The sequence below is a fragment of the Myotis daubentonii genome, chromosome 9 (genome assembly GCF_963259705.1).
Source record: "Myotis daubentonii chromosome 9, mMyoDau2.1, whole genome shotgun sequence".
In the NCBI taxonomy this organism is placed as follows: Eukaryota; Metazoa; Chordata; class Mammalia; order Chiroptera; family Vespertilionidae; genus Myotis; species Myotis daubentonii.
In genome coordinates, this window is record NC_081848.1 from 76,795,175 (window position 1) to 76,815,430 (window position 20,256).

The window sequence follows — 20,256 nt, forward strand, 5'->3', positions numbered from 1 at the left end:
TGGAGGATTAAACTGGTAAGAGATCTAGATCAAACACTTTTATTCCATTAAGTGCAGGACATTCCTCTCTCAGACTGAATAAGGGATTAACATATTTCAGTCAAGAGTCCCTGTCAGTTTCTGAAATGATTTTAGAGCCCTCTGTTCCCTCCCAGGTCTCTGTTTTTGGATGTACTTCAAAATAATGTAGTTCCCCAGAGAATGTCCCACGTAACCAGAACGGCAAGGTCGTGACCTTGCGGCGAGTTTTATCTAATATTTCTGTGTGCTCAACGATTTCCCTTTCGGTGAAGAAAACTGCCCTCTCATCAGCAGTTCTAGTCAGGGGGTCGAATGTGGGACTAGAAACATTGATAGCGTTTTTCAAGAAGCAATTCAAATTCTCCCACCACGATGCCGGGAAAACATGGCCGCAAGAGCAGGAAGTTGGTTTTTATTTCCCTGATCTGTGTTTCTAATCACTGAATCCTCACATTTTGGGTGATAATCACTGAAATAGGAGTCCTTTGTGATTAGAAATTAAAAGCAGTGCTCATCTCTTTTACAGTTCTATTGGTGTGATTTTATTGTTTGAAAGTATAGTTCCTGAAAATTATACCTGACCGAATGCCTATGTATAGTTTTTGTCTATTTACTTCCTCCTTGTTTAAATTTCTGCAAGGTTTTCATTATCAGACGTCTAGAGGCCAGAAAATAAGCAAGCCAGTTTTTATCATGAATGCTGTATCAGTCTCCTCTATGATGGTTCTTGAAACTTTCTGAGTTAGAAGTAGTTAAAGGTTAAGAGGGTAAAATGAATTCATGTCATTAGATCGGCACCTCGCACAGGCCTGGTGTAATTGTGGTCATCCTAGCAGTCTGTTCTTTAGGAGCCCACACACTGTAGTAAGGACCTTTAAAAACAATCCTTTACATCTAATTCCTATAATAACGCTTGAAGGTATTACCCCATTTTCCAGATGAAGAAAATGAAATTCAGAAGTCATATTACCCAAGTAAAATTTTAAATTTTACCAATGTCACTCAGTGAGCCCTCTGCACTTTCCTGCATTAGCTCAGCTTTACCTCACCAATATGATACTATTTGCTCTAATGGGTGTAAAGAGAATGTCCTCTTAGAGCAGTGGTCGGCAAACGGGCTCGCGAGCCACATGCGGCTCTTTGGCCCCTTGAGTGTGACTCTTCCACAAAATAGCGACTTCTGCGCATGGGCCATGAAGTTTCAATTGCACTGTACATGCGCGCCCGCACGTGGTATTTTGTGGAAGAGCCACACTCAAGGGGCCAAAGAGCCGCATGTGGCTTGCAAGCCGTTTGCCGACCACTGTCGTAGAGCATGCGTGGGTTCCGAGACAGGCATTAGGGACTTAGGGCTCTAGCAGAATTTTTGATATGTCCATAAAGAAGCATCTTTGGCTTTACCAACCGAATGTTTCCCAGAATTTCTTTGGAGACCACTTGTTGGTGATATATTAGGTTTCTTTTTATTATTGAACTGTATGATTAATTTTTATTCTTTTAAATATATAGAATTCTGTTATTTTACTTATAATTTTACTAAGTACCTTTTACTTTCCTACTTGATACTATTTTGTTGTTAATCCTCACTCTAGGATATTTTTCCAGAGAGAGTGGAAGGGAAGGCGAGGGACACAGAGAGAGAAACATCAATGTGAGAGAGAAATGTTGGTTGGTTGCCTCACACACAAGCCCCGACCAAGGCCGGGGATCGCACCTGCAACCGAGGTACCTGCCCTTGACTGGAATTGAACCCGGGACCCTTCAGTATTCAGGCCTATTCACTATCCACTGAGCCAAACCGGCTAGGGCTTGATACCATTTTTTACTACAATGAGGACCATATCTTTGCAAATAAAACCAAGGACTTTCTTTTTATAAACTAGAGGCCCATGGAGCTCCAGTGGCGCAATCGGTTAGCTCGCGGTACTTATAAACTAGAGGCCCAATGCACAAAATTTGTGCACAGCGGGCAGGGGCCCTCAGCCCACCTGTGCCCTCTTGCAATCTGGGACTCCTCAGGGGATGTCCTACTGGGACCCCTTGGGGGATGTCCAGTTGGGCCTAAACTGGCAGTGAGACATCCCTTTCACAATCCAGGACCCCTTGTTCCTAAATTCCTGCCTGCTTACTCCTTACCGCCCGCCTGCTCACTCCTTATAGCTTGGCTTGCTGCTCCTTAGTGCTGCCGTAGGGTCAGGAGAGGCTCCCGCCACCACCGCTGTGCTCGCCAGCCGTGAGCCCAGCTTCTGGCTGAGTGGCGCTTCCCCTGTGGGAGCTCACTGACCACCAGGGGGCAGCTTCTGCGTTGAGCGTCTGCTCCCGGGTGGTGAGTGCGTGTCATAGCAACCAGTCATTCTGGTCGTTTTGGTCATTCCTCAATAATGGTCGCTGGGCTTTTATATATATAGATAGTACAACTGCATCTTAGGTTTGAAAGTTAACCAGTAAAGTGAAAATTTTCAATAATCATAAGTACCATAAAAAATCCTTTAAATCACCCATACAGTACAGTACTATATATGTGATTTGTGAATTTAACCTAGTTCCTTTCATTCTTTCAGGAGTGTTATCTATGGCTCTCAGTTAATAATAGTTTTTTCCTTTCTTCAGGCTATAGATGAAGCCATAATTGACCACTTATCTACTATTTGAGTGATGTGTTTTAAAATCACAATTTTTCTATTGGTTTCAGACTTAATTGCATCCATCACATTTAATATAATTAAGGAAAAAGGGATATTGTCCTAGTATAGAACCCCTTTAAGTTACTTTAACATGATTCAATACCACTGTGATTGGAACTCACTAGCTAGCTAAGATTATTTCTCTTTTCTCGTGCATGGTTGAACTTTCCAATTGACATACTTTTCTTTCCCGTGCTCTGAACATAAAAAGATTGTGTTTGTGTGCTTACGTTCATTTAAGCTAGTATTATTTTATAAAAACTGAAAAGCAAAATGCCCTAGCCCAAGGAAATACAATGTATTAGTGTAACAAGTAGTCTCTTGAAGCAGGCAGTTAGTTGTGTTGGTGTCAAATGTAAGTCTCGTTAGTGGAAGCACTGATGACCATCTGTAAACTTATCGGTTTGATGCCAATGTTCTAAAAGAGACCACAAGGATACAACAGCAAGAAAAAATGGCGTGGACATCCCCAGGGCACTGAATGTTCCTGGGTGGGGAGTCTTTACCCTTCAAATGATAGCTGCAAACCTAGGATAGTAAGTAGATGTCAGTAGAAGTTGAATGAATGTTTCCTGGCCTCCCAGCAATAGTAAAGCAGATGGCTCTTCCAAGTAAAATGGAATGTCTGCCTCACCTCCCAATTCCATATGGAGAGAACTGAGCCTGGGAAGAATAACTGTCATGTTAGCTTTTATATTATAGACATAATTGGTCATGGTGCTGAGTGGAATAGCACTGGAAAAGTCTTAAATCCCTGTTTAGGACAGAATTAGAAGGGGAAGTTATAAATTAATAAATCAATAACATAATTCATTGAAAAGGAAGGGAAGAATAGGATTATTAAATAGAGAAAAAAAGCTTATCTAGTATCTATTGAATGTCTTTATTTTTTTAGTCTTCCCATTAGCAAACTATGAGTCACTTTATTCATTAACTATATTTAATAATAAATAATAGTTACATAAAATCTATAGTTTAGTAAACACATTGATTCTTCTCATCAACTTCTCAACAACCCCATGATTATAATGTTATCACCATTTGCCAAAAAAATATAAGCATCTGGTGAACCAGGCGGCAATGTTTTATCAACTTCCATACCTGTGCCCACACATAGCAGACAATCGAAATATTTGTTTTCTGAATAAATCCCCAAGTTACAAATGAAAATGTAGGTTCATGAACATTAACTTGCCCAATGCCTATAAGTGGTAGAAGTGGGGATTTATCTCTAAATTCCAGGTCTTTGGCTCTAAATTCTGTGGCATTTGCCCAACCTGGATAAGCAACTATCTCAGCTAATGCTGATCTATGCATTTGATTGGTTAATTCTTAAATTGTTCAAGGTAATGTACACAGGAACATTTTCAGGTTGATATATCTATTTTCATTGTTTATATAAATTTTGGGTATATTCTTTCTGACATTTTACTAAGACTAAAGTATGTTTAATATAAAACTAAAATATCCTATATAATAAAAAGCTAATATGCAAATTGTTCCCTCAACCAGTACTTCAACTGGGAGTTCGACCAGGGGGCAGGGCCACCAGCCAATTGCCCGCAGCCCTTCCCCCCCACCAGCCTGGCCCAATTGGCCCTGATTGGGGTGGGCCAGCCGGACCCCGCCCATGCATGAATTTGTGCATTGGGCCTCTAGTGTTTAATAAAACATTTTAACAATACTTATATAGATGAATAACATCAAAATGTTAGAGTATTAGGATATTATTAAAGAAGCAATTATTTTCCTACTTCCCTCTACAATTCTTAAGAATGAACTTATTTATACACGCTGATGAGTCTACACATCCCTGTCTTTCCACTGGATTCTAGTAGTTGTTCATGGCTAGGAGAATCCTGGTAACCTCTGCCTCATGGAACTAGAAATGTGTTGATTCTATTTTCAATTCAAACCTCTATGGGCTTGGCACCTAAGTGACACTTTCCAATGGCACTTTAAAAAAAAAAAGCCATTCCTTTTACAGGATATCAGGTATAATTCTGCCCTTTAAATTCCCTGGTGTTTAGCAATTATTGCAGTTCATTTAATTGCTTGGCATCTCTAAGTAGTGATCTTATCACACAATGGAATGAATTAACTCATTTTGATCGACATTCATTAATGTCATATTCAGCAATCCATGTGTGCTTTTTATAGCAATTCTTTGAAAAAGACTTCTTTCCTCCGTTTTCCTGAGTTTCAGAACCTATTGTAATTTTCTCCCTTGCCTCTTCTGATCCACTTACTTCAAGTGGCTGATCTCCCTTCCCAGCCTCCAATGACATAGTTAAAACCTTCTGTTGTGAAAGCTGGCATTGTGAAAGATATTACTTTTGCCCCAGGGAACTTCATAAGAATTGCCATTTAGCACTTACAATCATTCTGACTCACCAAGCTTACAAAAAAAGTGTGATTTTAACCCAGGCCTTAACTACTTCTAGCTGTTAATCTTCAATCATTCAATGTCATTCACATATTCTTCAGGCATTTTTCTTATTTACTTAAGAAACAAATAACCACCTATAGTTCCAATATGAAGTAAAAACATTACTGTAAACCAAATCCACATTACCTTAAAGTATGTTATCGCTTGTAAATCTTTTTTAAAGCTTACACATGCCCTAGCCAGTTTGGCTTAGTGGATAGGGTGTCAGACTGCTGACCAAAGGGTCCCAGGTTCGATTCTGGTCAAGGGTATATACCTTAGTTGCAGGCTCCTCCATGGTCCAAGTCCTGGTCAGGGCTCCTGCAAGAGGCAACCAATGGACTGTGTTTCTCTCTCTCTTTCCCCCTCCCTAAAAACCAATGGAAAAATATCCTTGGGTGAGGATTAACAACAACAACAACAACAACAACAAAAAAGCTTTCACACCCCATGAGTGAGGTTTTCCTCCTCGGTTTCCTTTTCACCAATTCCTTCTGCTCATCCATTCATAATTAGGGTGATTTTATTCATTGCTTTATTACTTTTTTCTCCCTTTGCCTTTTCTTGTTTCTCTTTCTTTTTGTTCTTTAAACATATATCTTTTGTTTTTTTACTTTTATCTTTCTGCCCTGGCATACTTTCTCTCCTGACACCTATATTCTTAACACATTAGCACTTTGAGTATGTTTGCATTGACCTTGAGCAGAATCTCTTAAACTTTCCCTTTTTTTGGCTATTTCCTAAGGATCTTTTAATTCCTAATTTCAGCTATTTTTCTTTTATACTTCGTATTAGTATTATTATACGTATTGGTATTACGTAGTAGTAAATCGTTGTTTTTCCCCTCATTCATTGAATCCACTTTCACCCAACCTCCTATTCTATGAAGTTCTGGCATAGCTGTCAATCACAATGTCCTGCCTGCCCTCTGGATGCAGGTATAAGCACATGACCCAGGCTTAGCCAATCATGGCACACCCATCCCCTGCCCACAGAGATAGTTTCAAGTATGAGGTTCCTGATTCAGAGAGAGCTGTCAGGGCCCTTCTCCCACACTGTCAGGCACAGGAAACCTGTCTCCTGCTAAAGAGATTGAAACCAACACACAAAGAGAAGCAGGAAAAGCTGCTATAGAAATAGAGTTCTAATAGAGAAGTATCTATGGAAAAAGTGACATTCCGTACTTAGATCCAGCCAAGCCCTTGAATTCACCTTCAGCCTTTGAGTCAGAAGGGATGAACAAATATGCTTTTTTTTTGACTTATTGTTTCAAGATGGGTTCTTTCCTAACAGTCTTAGCTGATAGAAAAGCCCAACTAATAGATGCTATTCAATTACACAAAATAAAAGGCTAACTCACATTAATGTAGATGAGACCACAGTCTTTTAGGCACTTCATACAGGATTGGTAAATAGATAAATGATGTTGATATATTGGCATCACTGAAAGTGGTGTGGGTTCATACACATTTTTTCTCAGCACATTGTGTTAGAGCCATTGGGGCAAGCTCTCACAATTGAGAAAGCTTTAGAAAATAGGAAACCTGCCCAGCCAGTGTGGCTCAGTGGCTGAGCATCTACATATGAACCAGGAGGTCAGGGTTCAATTCCCAATCAGGGCATATGCCTAGGTCTCAGGCTCCATCCCCAGTGTGGCGTGTGCAAGAAGGCACCTGGTCAATGATTCTCTCTCATCATTGATGTTTCTAGCTCTCTCTCCCGCTCCCTTCCTCTCTGAAATCAATAAAAATATATTTTAAAAAACACAAACACACACAAAAAAACAGACTTTATTTTAGAAAAAGAAAAGAAAATAGGAAACCTTGGGGCAGGGAGCTGAACATCTGCAGTTTTTACTTCATTACAAAATGAATAAATAAAAAGTCTCATTTAGTAACTTTGCAAACCCTCAGTGTTTTCATTCTGCTGAGCTGTCTGGAACAGCCATGGATGAAGACACTAAGAAGACAACTTCCTCCCCTCTCCCCGCTCCCCCCCCCCCCCCGCACTACATAGAGCAATGGATTATGAAGGAGGCTTCAGATGGAATTATAAGGAAGTAAATGCTTAACAGTAATACTAAGAGCAAACACTGGAAGAGAGCTAACTGCTTTAGCATTTTTATCAATAATATTAGAGACCCGGTGCATGAAATTTGTGCATGGAGTGGGGGTGGGGGGTCCCTCAGCCTGGCCTGCACCCTAAACTGTCAGTCGGACATCCCTCTTGCAATCTGGGATCGCTGGCTCCTAACCGCTAACCTGCCTGCCTGCCTGATCACCCCTAGCCACCTCTGCCTGCCTACCTGATCGCCCCTAACCACCTCTGCCTCAGCCCTGGAATTAAGCTTCCCTGGGCACTCAACATTAGGCTGCATTTACCCACTGAGAGTGGTGATACTCCCACCCTCAAACGAGCTACCATTTGCTTAAGATGCAGAAAATCTTCTCCATCTATGTCTACTTAGCAAGGATGCCATTTGGTAGCTACACTGAGACACTCCCTAAGGAGCTCAAACTCATGTCATTGGAAGGGACCAGGCTTCTATTACTGGTATTTCCTGTAGGAGGTTTATAATCCACCTTGGTAATACAGCTTCCTCCAAAAGGAAAACATGAAAGAGTTAAACTGGTGTGGCTGCCCCAGCAAATTATTAAAACCTCCAGTAGTTCCACCAAACTCTTACTACCATTTCATAGCAAGGGCAGGACACTAAGGTGGCAATATTCAGTGGATAGCTGAAAATATGGGTTTAGACTTCGGGAAAAACAGTATCTCAGCCAATGAGTGATTCATCCATCCATTCAGCCATTTATTTAGTCAACAATATTTGTTGACTACCTACTATATGTCAGGAACTCTGCAAGATGTTCAAAATTTTCCAGGGAATATGACAGAACTGGTCTCTTTTATTGGGGTATTTAGAATCTGGTGGTATTGTCAAAGTGTTAATTGAAACTATGAGTATAGACAATCTTTCCAAGGTTTGAAGAAACACTAAGCTTTGGGGCACATTCTAACATGTACAAAAGAGAAAATAAACCAGCAAAGGAAGTAGAGAAAGAGGAAATAGGTGGAAAACTAGAAGAGCATAACATTTAGTTTAAGATGTGAGAGTTTCAAAAGGAAGAAAGAAAATAAAATATCACCTACTGCTAAAAAATCAAGAGTATGACTGAGGGGGGGAAAGTATAGTATAATATTAAGAATATGGATTATAGCTTCAGAAAAACATAACTATGAGTCCTACCTTCACCACTGATTGTTGATATGATTTTGATGGGGATGAAAATGCCTCCAATAGGGTTATGTAAATGAGATTATGTATACAAAGTGTCAAGTATACTTCCTAATAAGTGGAGGTTTAGTTTTTCAGCTTTTTAAGTTTGGGGGGCACCTTTGAATTTGCAAAAAGGAGAATTGGTGAATCCTAGGAAATTTGCCTAATGTCTTTAAAATCCAACAAACATGTTCATAAAACCTGCCACTGTCTATGTATCTCACTGTGCACCCTTTCGCTGTGCACCCTTCTGATGCACCCTTTCGCTGCGCACCCTTCTGATGCACCCTTTCGCTGCGCACCCTTCTGATGCACCCTTTCGCTGTGCACCCTTCTGATGCACCCTTTCGCTGTGCACCCTTCTGATCAGACATAAGAGGAAAGAAAATAAAGGGGAAATTTTGATAGTAATTTAGGGCCACCAATTAGTGCCCAGATGTCTCAAACTTTTCGCTGAGAGCATGTGGTCAGCCACACAGCTGGAAATTTAAGCAAAATAGATACTCGGGCTCTCAGAACTCAGAGCTTGGGGCTGAATTGGCTCTGTCTTCCACAGCATACAAATCAATCAATCAATCAATCAATCAATCAATCATCAGAGTCAGCCAAGTGAGAAGGCTACAAACCATTTTCCTCTTGCCCTTACGTGGACCTTGGAGGCAGGGATAGTAGTAGGGAACCTTTAAGAGAAACATCAGAGGCAACTGTAGAATGTCCTGGCAAACCCAGATCCCAAAGGGGAGATGGCTGAGCTTGGGAGGACTGAAAAATGGAAGCCAGATGTCAGAGGGTAAAGGAGAAGACCTAGAGACGTATGCACAGACCACTCACTGGAGAAGTTTGGTAGTAAAAAGACAGAGACACAGGAAATTCCGACTGTGCAACTGTCAACTTCAGCCTAAGCCAGGGGTGGGCAACCTTTTTGTGAGTGCGTGCCAAAACCAGCAAAATCTCTGACTCAAAATTCTTCTGCGTGCCAACCCTAATTTTTTGAGAACATGTTACACCTACTTGATATCTCTTAAGGTGTATGTATGTGAAGAACCTTGAAGAAATAATAAAATTCATTTGAGCGACAGAAACACAGTATATGATGATGAAAATACATTTATTTTTTAATGTATACATGTACACTGATAGTCCGACAGAAAACTTTATGACTCCGTTTGATATTATCAGTGGGACTTTTGCTGCTGCTTCACTGATGACAGAGATTTTACATCAGGTTTATATTTTGTGACCTTCAGAGATATGCACGAGCTACTACTTTCACCCGTCAGGCTACTCCTATTACGAGACTGAACAAAATTCATCACTGAGAACAAAGATTCACAAGCGTATGTGGGTGAAACCAAAACACTGGTCAGATCTAGGAAGGCAGGGAGAGTTAAGGCAGAGGCATAGAAATTGCTCTTCCCCTCTCTCGTCAATCCATGTCTATGGTCTTTAAGATAACTTGTTATGTAAAATTATTTATCTATCTAAGATGCACCTGCACTGAATTTATTTGAAAAATAAAAAAGTTGATATTAAGAAAAAAATTGTAAATGGAAGATTTTAAGAGAGGGTTTCGCGTGCCAACAAAAGTTACTGCCGTGCCATGTTTGGCATGCATGCCAGGGGTTGCCCACCCCTGACCTAAGCTTAGACCATGTACTTAAACTAAGTCCTGTTTGATGAGTTGGTTTCTCAAGCAAGCAGTCTGTCTCGGCTCTTTCCCAGGGCCTGGCTTTCTCAGGTTCCACACGCAGAAAGGATCATAATCCCTGCTGAGATGTCAGTGGAGACGACTCTACTTTCTGGTACACCCCGCCTGCAGATAATGATCTTGACTAGAAGATTGCAAAGCATTTAAGAGCAGTTAAGGTGCCAAGTCACACTGTCCTTTTTCCACCTGGGGAGAGATCATTCTTTCTATGCCTTGGCTTAAACAAATAAAGCAATCACTAAAAGTTCTAGTCTCTGCAGTAACACCAGGTTTCATGTCACGTTCCGGGATGCACGTAGGGCAACAACTAGGTCATCTGTGTGGATTTAGCTTTCCCAGTTACTGACGGGCTATGAACCACTCTAGGGTCAGATAACTTTCTCAAAGAAGGACTGCATGGTGATGGGGGTCAAAGACTATGGTTTGACTCAACATTCTGAGACCTCTGTCCCATTCAAATCAATTCCTGGGCAGCTTCTACTGTGTCACAATGGTCCTAACTTAGCCCCTAGTGAACACGGGGAGACGGGACCTTCCATTTATGCTCCTCTCACTTCCGATCCCTGCCCTAGTTAGGAGGAGTGGCTCTACCAGCCTGTGTCCACGTGGGTCTGCCTTTGATCTGCTGTGTGTGCATATATGCTAGCCAGGATAGTAAGGGAAATTGGCAGAATGGTCAGAAAGCGTAATGACCAAATGTTTATGGTGATGTCTGGCTGATGGGTTTTAAAGCCTCCTAAAGCTTGAGATTTCAAAATTTAGGTTAATCTGTGTACTACTCACCTCATGGTCATACAAAGAAATTTCAAGTGGAGGCCTTGCCAGAGCTGCTTTGGGAGTACCTTGATACTGGGTATAGTTCATTGGCTGGCATGGGGCAGGTGAATCTCTCAAAGTGATAAGATGAACTTGTTCTACAGATTTCATTGTTCAATTTAAACAAAACATTCTGATATTAGGTTACTGGGCGGTGAGGAAAGGAATAAAACAAAGCATTACGTTTTTATTTTTTGTTCGTTCTTTATTCAACATGTATTTGTTGAGCACCTACTATGTGCTGGACACTGTACGAAGTGTTGGAAGTGCAATATGAGTAAAACCGGTCAGGTTCCTGCTCTAATGGAGCCAGAAGAAGTTGTCAAATCATTTTACAAGTCAATAGAAAAGTGTAAATGCTACAAAAGAGAGCTATGGGGTGCCATGTGACTGTAAGATAAAGAAGTTTGACCTGGTTTTGGTGGTCATGATGATGGAGTTAAGGAATATCAAAGTTAATTGCCAAGAACACAGAGGACATTCCCAACTCATCATACTTGGAAACCTTGGGAAAGTCTTAGCGATGGTGTCCCTCCTCTACTCTTCTTGAGTTGTTTAATGTTTCCTCTGGATGGATAGGGAAGACTAAAAAGTATCCACATAGGTTTAGGAGATGTATTTGGATAAAGAAGTAATCCAATAAGAGAACATGCTCTATTATTATTTTTGTTGTTGTTATTATTGTTAATACTTACCTGAGGATATTTTCTCATTGATTTTTAGAAAGAGTGGAAGGGAGACAGAGAAAGAGAAATACCAATATGAGACACATCGATTGGTTGCCTCCTGCATGGGCCCAACCAGGGCCAGGGATCGAGCCTGCAATCGAGATACATGCCCTTTAATGGAAATTGAACCGGGGACCTTTCAGTCCTCCAGCTGATGCTCTATCCACTGAGCCAAGCCGGTGAGGGCAAGAACATGCTTTCCTGATTTACTAAATTCCAGGCAGTCTATACTAGTTGGTACTTCCTAAATTAAAAACTATCAGGTAGAATTGTAAGAAGTTGATTATATTCAATCTTTTTGTACCATAAAAGCAGCAAATTCGGGCTTTGGGTTAACTGTGTAGAGACTTCAGATAAAGAACTTTAAAGTGTGATATTAAAGAACTGGACTGACCCGAAACTACACAATAGGAAACCACGCCCAAATAATACTTTCGCGATACGAGTAAAGCTCTGTGGTAACAAAAAGGTGTAAAAGAGAGATCACTAGACCGGGTGTCAGGAGACTCTGGCTCTAACCCCAGCAAGGCCACTAACATCTCCTCTGTGACTTTGCATAAGTTGCTTTCTATCTCTGAAGTGGTAGCTCCTTATCTGTGAAATTATGGGGTTTGACCTATGATATTTAAAGTTCCACCCCTTCAAGACTCTTCTTTTGCTACAAGAAGACTCAGAGTAAGGCAGCAAGACTCAGAGTAACAAGTTTCTATAATCCCCAGCTTACTTCCAACGCTTCTCTGTATGGACAGGTGCAGACAAGTGGCAATATGGCCCATATCTTTCTACTCATCGCTTGTGCTAGGCGCCATGTGGACAAGATAAGAATAGATTCACCTTTCTCCATCAGACAATTTGTGAGTTAAGAGCTCAGATTTGGATCTGAGCTCACTAGCATTAACCTTTCTCTACCTGTGGGAGCTGGGTAACTTATTTCTCTTAGACCCTATTGTCCATCTATAAAGTGGGAATGACCATCACCACCCCTCTGGGTGTTCATGTATCTGCCATATAACCTATGGAGGTAGATACCTTTGTTGTTATATGAAAAAATGCTAGACTCAGACTCCTGGGTTTGAATCCTATAACCAACCCTTGGTCAGGTTACTTAGCATCACCTGCATTTCACTTTTCAATCTGTAAAATGGACATGTTAATTGTAGAGCCATGTCTCAAAGGCAATAATCCATGTAAGCACATAGAGCAGTACATGACTCTTATACCTCAATGACAGTTCATCGTTATTATTATTAACTAGAGGTCCAGTACATGAAATTCATGCACGGGTGGCAGGGGGAGGAGGGTCCCTCAACCTGGCCTGTACCCTCTGGTGATCCAGGACCCCTTGGGGGATGTCCAACTGCCAGTTTAGGCCCTATCCCAAAAGGATCCCTGTGGGATTGGGCCTAAACTGGCAGTCGGACATCCCTCTCACAATCCCGGACTGCTGGCTCTTAACCTGCCTGCCTGCCTGATTGCCCTTAACCACCTCTGCCTGCCTGCCTCATCGCCCCTAACCACTCACCTGCCTGCCTCATCGCCCCTAACCATCTCTGCCTCGGCCGCCGCCTGCCACAGCCCCTGCCACCGTAGCTTCGTCAGGAAGGTTGTCTGGAAGAACATCCAGAAGGTCGTTCAGCTGTCCGGTATAATTAGCATATTACACTTTTATTATTATAGATAAATGGTAGCTAATATTTTATATTTAAGAGTACATATTATTTATCAAAAATGCCAACATTCAGCAGGAAACCATTATTGAGGACATGACTCAAGGCATCTGAGATATAATTGACCCAACGACTAGCTAAAGCAAACACAGATTAATTACTAAGCATTTTGCTTTCACCCTGGATGAAAACAGAGATAGTATTGTTCACCACTTAGGATCTGAATCCAAAGGAATGGGACTGGAAATGCTTTCTGAAGTCCAGCCTGGTCACTGGAACACACCTCCACTCTGCTGACCAGGGGGGCCGTGTGGCTGCAGCTGAGCCCTCGCATTTCTCAGCAGAAGGGCAAGTGGTGACCACACTTGCTGAGAGTGAGGTCATGATTCAGGGGTTTGACACTGTCAGGCAGAGCTGACAAAGACACACTGTTTTCCCTGACAGCACAGAATCATATTACTGCTCACACAAGCATCTCACACCTGGGAAAGATGAAATTACACTGAGCTTAATCCTCCGAAACCAGCTCAGCAAGAAGTCACTTAAACTTTTGGGATAGGAGTTGTCTCCTGGCAAAGAAAATATTGCAGGGCAATGGGCAGTTTTCATAATTAGAAGGGCCTGGCCTTGTCAGTTGAAGTAATCTTTGGTCCTTTATTCTCTTTATAAATTAGACCTTGAGAGGTCTGAACACAGACTCTTTAAATGGGCACACAGGTCTTCCTCACTCACCCTTCTTAACTGAGGGCATCAGTCCTTCAGGGAGGTTACATAAGCATATTAGAGCAACGCAGATTGATACCAGACACTCACTAAAAATAGATATATGAATTCATTCCTTTCAGCCACACTGAGCCTTGCTGCAATTAGGGTCAGCGAGGATTATGTGCATGCCAGAATGTGTCAGTGAGCACAAACCCAGGGCTGTAACCAAAACTGAGGGCAGAAGGATTTCACAACCTTTATCTCTGGGCTTAAGTAACCACAAAGCCAGCCTCTGAGAAGGTGTTTAAATAAAAGTCCTCCAACAACCTCTGCTGCACACCTTCCCTGGACGCACAATCTCTCCCACCGGCTGGTCCTGCAGGGAGGCCGATGATCGAACCTCACAGCAGAAGGTGGACAGAGCAGCCACCTCTCCAAGCCAACTTCAACCTGAGGCTCCTGCTTATCATGGCCATACCCTTCTCTCCTCTCCCTTCCTCAAGGACATAACTTAGTTTAGAGTTTTATAAAAATCTAGAGGCCCAATGCACAAAATTCATGCACTCAAGGGGTCCCTCAGCCCGGCTTGTGCCCTCTCACAGTGCGGGAGCCCTTGGGGGATGCCTGACTGATGGCTTAGGCCCACTCCCCACGGGGAATGGGCCTAAGCCATCAGTCAGACAACCTTGGTGCTGCCGTAGAGGCTGGAGAGGCTTCCGCCACCACCGCTTCACTCGCCAGCCTGTGAGCCTGGCTTCTGGCTGAGTGGTGCTCCCCCTGTGGGAGCGCACTGGCCACCAGAGGGCAGCTCCTGTGTTGAGCCTCTGCTCCCTGGTGGTCAGTGCGTGTCATAGCTGCCAGTCATTCTGCCATTTGGTCGATTTGCATACTAGCCTTTTATTATATAGGATTAAATCTATGAAATGTATCAATTGATCCTTCTACCAAATGCATCACAGTGCAATGGTTTAAGATGAGGCGTGTCGACCCAACATTTTAAAAGTTAATTAAAAATAAAATAACACATGGCAAAAAAAATTTTTTAAAAGGAAACACATAGCCCAGCCAGCATGGCTTACTGGTTGAGCATCAACCTATGAACCAGGAAGTCACGGTTCAATTCCTGGTTAGGGCATATGACTGGGTTGTGGGCTCAATCTCCAGTGGGGGGCATGCAGGAGGCTCCCAATCAATGATTCTCTCTCATCATTGATGTTTCTATCTCTCTCTCCCTCTCCCTTCCTCTCTGAAATCAATAAAAATACATTAAAATATATAAATAAATAAAAAGGAAACATGGTTTAAAAAAACTCAAAAGACACCAAAATCATACTCTGAAAAGTATATCTTCATAATATTCCGCAGCTACCTAGTTTCCTTCCCTAGAGGCAATTGGTATTATCAGTTTCTTCTGATTCTTCTAGAAGTATTTAATGCATATTCAAGCCTATATGTATACGTTTCCTTAAACACACATGCACATACGATGGTAACAAATCCAACCCACTGTTGTGTACTTTGTTTTTTTCACTATATATTGAAAAAACATCATATAGTTCCTTCCTCATCAGTACATATAGCACAGACTTGCTCTTCTTAAAGACATCAAAGAATTCTAGGGAGTGGTATGAACTTAGCCAGTTCCTTAGTGAAGGACATATTCTTATATGTACAACAACATGTCCATGTGTTAGTATCCCTGCCGAATAAACTCCTGAGAGTGAAACTGTCAGGTTAACAAATGTGCACATACGTAATTTTGATAGATGTTGCCCAATTGCCCTCACAGAGGTTGAGCCAATTTACCCTTCTACCAGCAACGTATGAGAGTGGATGTTTCCCCAAACCCCGGCCGGGCTAGTGTGTCATCAAACCTTTTACCTTTGCCAAACCAACAGTGACAATTTTATCTTACTCTTATTTTCATGTGCATTTCTCTTATTATAAGTAGGCAGAATACCTTCAGAAATGTTTAGATGCCTTTTCTTTGGACTATCTGTTCACGTCCTTTGTCTCTTGATTTGCTGGTCTTTTTCCCCCTTATTTATTTATTTTTGACAAAATTGACCTATAACATTCTGTCAGTTTCAGGTGTACAACATAATGACTCGATATTTCTAAGTGTTGTGAAATGATCACCACAATGAGTCCAGTTAACATCCATCACCACACATAATTCCCTCATTGACTTGTAAACACACTTAGTAAATTAAGAAAGATTGACTGTATTGTGCAGAGCAAATATTTTATCCTAAGTTATTGTTTGACTTTTGACTTTGTGTCATTTCCTTCCCTGCATACTAAAAATCTTCTTTTGCATAATTAAATTTAGTAAGCATTTCTTTCATGGTTTCAAAGCAGTAGAAGTTGGGGGAGGCCATTAACATTTAACCCACCAAAGTCAAAACTGACTAAAAGGCAAACTCCTCAAGATAACCAAGGGCTTAGGTTTTTCTTGCTTTCCTTTCAACTCTGATCTCTACACATCCTCTCCAAGCACATCAAGTTCCAGCCAAGTAGATTATTTGTAAACAAGGCATCATATCTGTTCGTTTGTTTATACCTATAGACTATGGCATAGGCTATTCTACCTATTTGGAATGCAATTCTTCGTCCTATACTTCAAATTTATCTGTTGGGCAAAATCCCGTTTCATACAAAGCAATTCAAGTATCATTCAATGTCCTCATCTGTAAATGGGGATAACGATAATGCTACATAGCACTGCCTTGAGAATTAAATGGGTTAATATTTGCAAAAGTATTAAATAGCACCTTGTTGAGAACAGTACCCGATACACAAAACACTTATGAAATAAATAAAAACATATTGAACCCTGTGCCATTTCAAGCAACAGAGAATAATCCTCCAGGAGGCGGCCATGCTATAATTTACCTGCTTTCTTTTCTACCTTCTTTCCTAGACTGCAAAGTCTCGCAGGAAGTGGACAGACACTGTGCTTCCCTCAACTTTATCCCAAGCAGCACGTGGTAGCTTCGTTGAATCGATAAACGAATGAATAAATGCTTTCCCTTTCAAAGCTCTCCCTTTAGTTTAAATAGAACATAAACACATAAAATAAATGTAAGAAAGCCCTCAAAAATAACAATAAAGGAAGGTAAGGGGTCTATCACACAAGTAAACACAAAGCCCTTCAATGTGTGATTGCTAAAGAAATAGTCAAGGAGACCAGTGGAACAGAACAAAGGAATGTTCTTGGGGAGTTTCCTTTAAACCAGTGGTTCTCAACCTTCCTAATGCTGCGACCCTTTAATACAGTTCCTCATGTTGTGGTGACCCCCAATTTCATTGTTACAAATTGAATATAATTAAAGCATAGTGATTAATCACAAAAGCAATATGTAATTATATATATGTTTTCCGATGGTCTTAGGCGACCCCTGTGAAAGGGTCGTTCGACCCCCAAAGGGTCGCGGCCCACAGGTTGAGAACCGCTGCTTTAAACGTGTAAATCAAAGAACATGGGTTGTAGAGACAATTAAACCCAGGGAGGGGGAACGACCCACCCACCCGGCCACTGGAAGATCCTCTTTAGTATTAGGCAGCGCCACCCATATCTTATCAAACACATTCAATATACCCACATCCACCATAATTTTGGGACAAAAAAAACTTGAAAAGCATTTTCTAATTTGACTTTCTCGAAATTATTTTTTATGAGTAATTCCTTTGATGCACACTAGATTATGCCTTCTCAGCAATCATTGGACACCCATGAGAAATATTAAGAAAATCTAACCCACAAATTATTTCTAATTGTAACGAGATGCTTATAAATATTGAACTTAATAACTGAAGAAGATGACGTATGCTATAACTTGCAGCTATGTCATTAACATTTTAAAATTCTTATCTCACAATTCCATATTTAGGAAGCAAAACATTTCCTTCGCCTCCCTCTTTTTTTTTTTCCCTCCTAGGTCTAAGGTATTTTAATCGGCTCTTGAAATGTTCTTGGGCCCCAGCCTAGGCACTATGCCTATAGTGCCTGATGGGCAAAGTGGTCCTGTTTGCTCAAAGGCCCAGAGACAAGTGCAATCAAGTTTTATGCTGAACGTGGCAAACTTATTTTCTCTGTTGAGGCTAAGTATTTATGCGGAAGATTAGTCGGATGCATACTTCCTAAGAGAACCAGCTGTTTTTGTAAGTAGGCACCCGTTGCAAAAAGAACAAAAAACCTGCTTTCCTGCAAGAAAAAGGGACCTGGGGGTGAGGGGAATACATCACTTTTCTCATCATCTGCCAGCAACGCCATGCCCTTCATTTCATCTCAACACCAGACACAAGCTATGGGGTCTAAAATACTATTTTCTATCACAAAGCCAATGATCACATCTTTTCCAGAACAAATTCTCACACGTTTTCCAGCTTCTTTGGCGCCACTTAGGACTTTTTCTCTTTTTCATCCCCCCCTCCCCATCCCCCCATCTCCCTTGTGCTGGATGTTGCATATTACAACCCTTGGTCATGGACATGGATGAAAGGACCCATCTATGAAGGGTGAACAGGAAAAGGTGAAAATAGACTGAGACTAGCAACATCATTTAACCTGAACCAGGTGGTGGGACGAGAACACTAGAACGGAATATCCAGAAGGACATGAACACGGTTTTTGCAGGCACTTGTATGAATGGCCCCATTATAAAGGAATCAGGGTTGGTGCTTTGCACAACTCTAGGGGGCAACATTCACATAAGGTCATGGTGCTTCCTGGAGTTGTGCACACAATTTCCATATTTAGGAAGTAACCCTTGTGGTTCTAAAAGCAATGGTCACATGCCTCTCAGTTCCAGGGAAATAAGGAGCAAAATGGCCAAGGAGAAGAGAGGGAGAACATTCTACCAAGTGGCGTGTATGCTATAAACATTCCAAACTGCAACCGATTTCATGCTCAACTCTTGATACACCTAAGATTTGCATAACCCGGGACTGGGGAGGTTTGGGGGGAAAACCAGGATTCCACCCCTGAACCCAAGCCAAATCTTCAATGACTAGAGACTGGGAACACTGCTGTTTTCCATTTTAATCCAGTTTCTCTTTCCCAATAGCATTTAAAGGACAAACATGTTCTGTTCTGCAGCCCAGGATCTCTATTCATGGTTCAGTCATTACCCATGAGGACTTTATAAGGGTTATTGGAAGTTTAGCGTCACAGTAAATGTGGTGTAATTTACACAATAAAATCCAGTCCTTTGCTTAATCACTTACCTCACCGATTGGCAGATTTTCCTCATTTCTCAGGTCAAGGTTTTTACTTAAGGCCATAACTACGGAGTTGACATTGCTATGAAACGCTTTTGAACCCCTAAGAATAAGACTTCTTGACTACACCTAAAGAGCAACTCGCCAAAAACAATGAATGGTGTTTCACAATCTGAGTGGGTGTACTTCACCCAACTAATATGTAAATAAAGGAGTGGTGAGTGAATAGCTCAAAACTGGAGGGGCCTCTCCAGAAAGCTCAGCTACCAGAAATCAAGGGAAACTTCACTCAAATCCTGTGACACTGGAATTTAGGCACAGCGAGGTAGTTGGGCCTGGACCAAGGGGAGGACAAAGGGTTCCTTTCTCTCTCAGGAGCTCACCCATGTCCATAGAGATGGGACACCAGGAGGTGGGACTCCAGGGCAGATTCTGAATCCTCCCATGTAGTATCTATTCTGGACTTAGTTTTTCCCTATTTAAAATCAGCAGAGATGCCCTAGCAGGTTTGGCTCAGCTGATAGAGCGTCGGCCTGAGGACTGAAGGTTCCCAGGTTCAATTCCGGTCAAGGGCACATAACTCGGTTGTAGGCTAGATCCCTGACCCCTGGTTGGGATGTGTGTGGATGCAACCAATTAATGTGTCTCTCTCACATTGATGTTTCTCTCTATCACTCCCCCTCCCTTCCACTCTCTCTAAAAATCAATGGAAAAATATTCTCGGGTGAGGATTAACAAAAAACTAATTTTAAAAAAATGTATTAAAAAATAAAATAAAATCAGCAGGAATTATAGATAGTTATAGAGGAGAAAAGATCAATGCTGCCCATCTGTCTTGCCCTCTGGCTCATGCCAGGATAAAAGCCCAATAGGCCAGCATGGCCTGAGGGAGCAGAACCATCCAGGCCCAACCAGACCAAGGAAAGCAGGGATCTTGAAAGAGGAAAAAAATATTTGTAGATACTAGTGGAATCATTATAACAATAACAATTCACA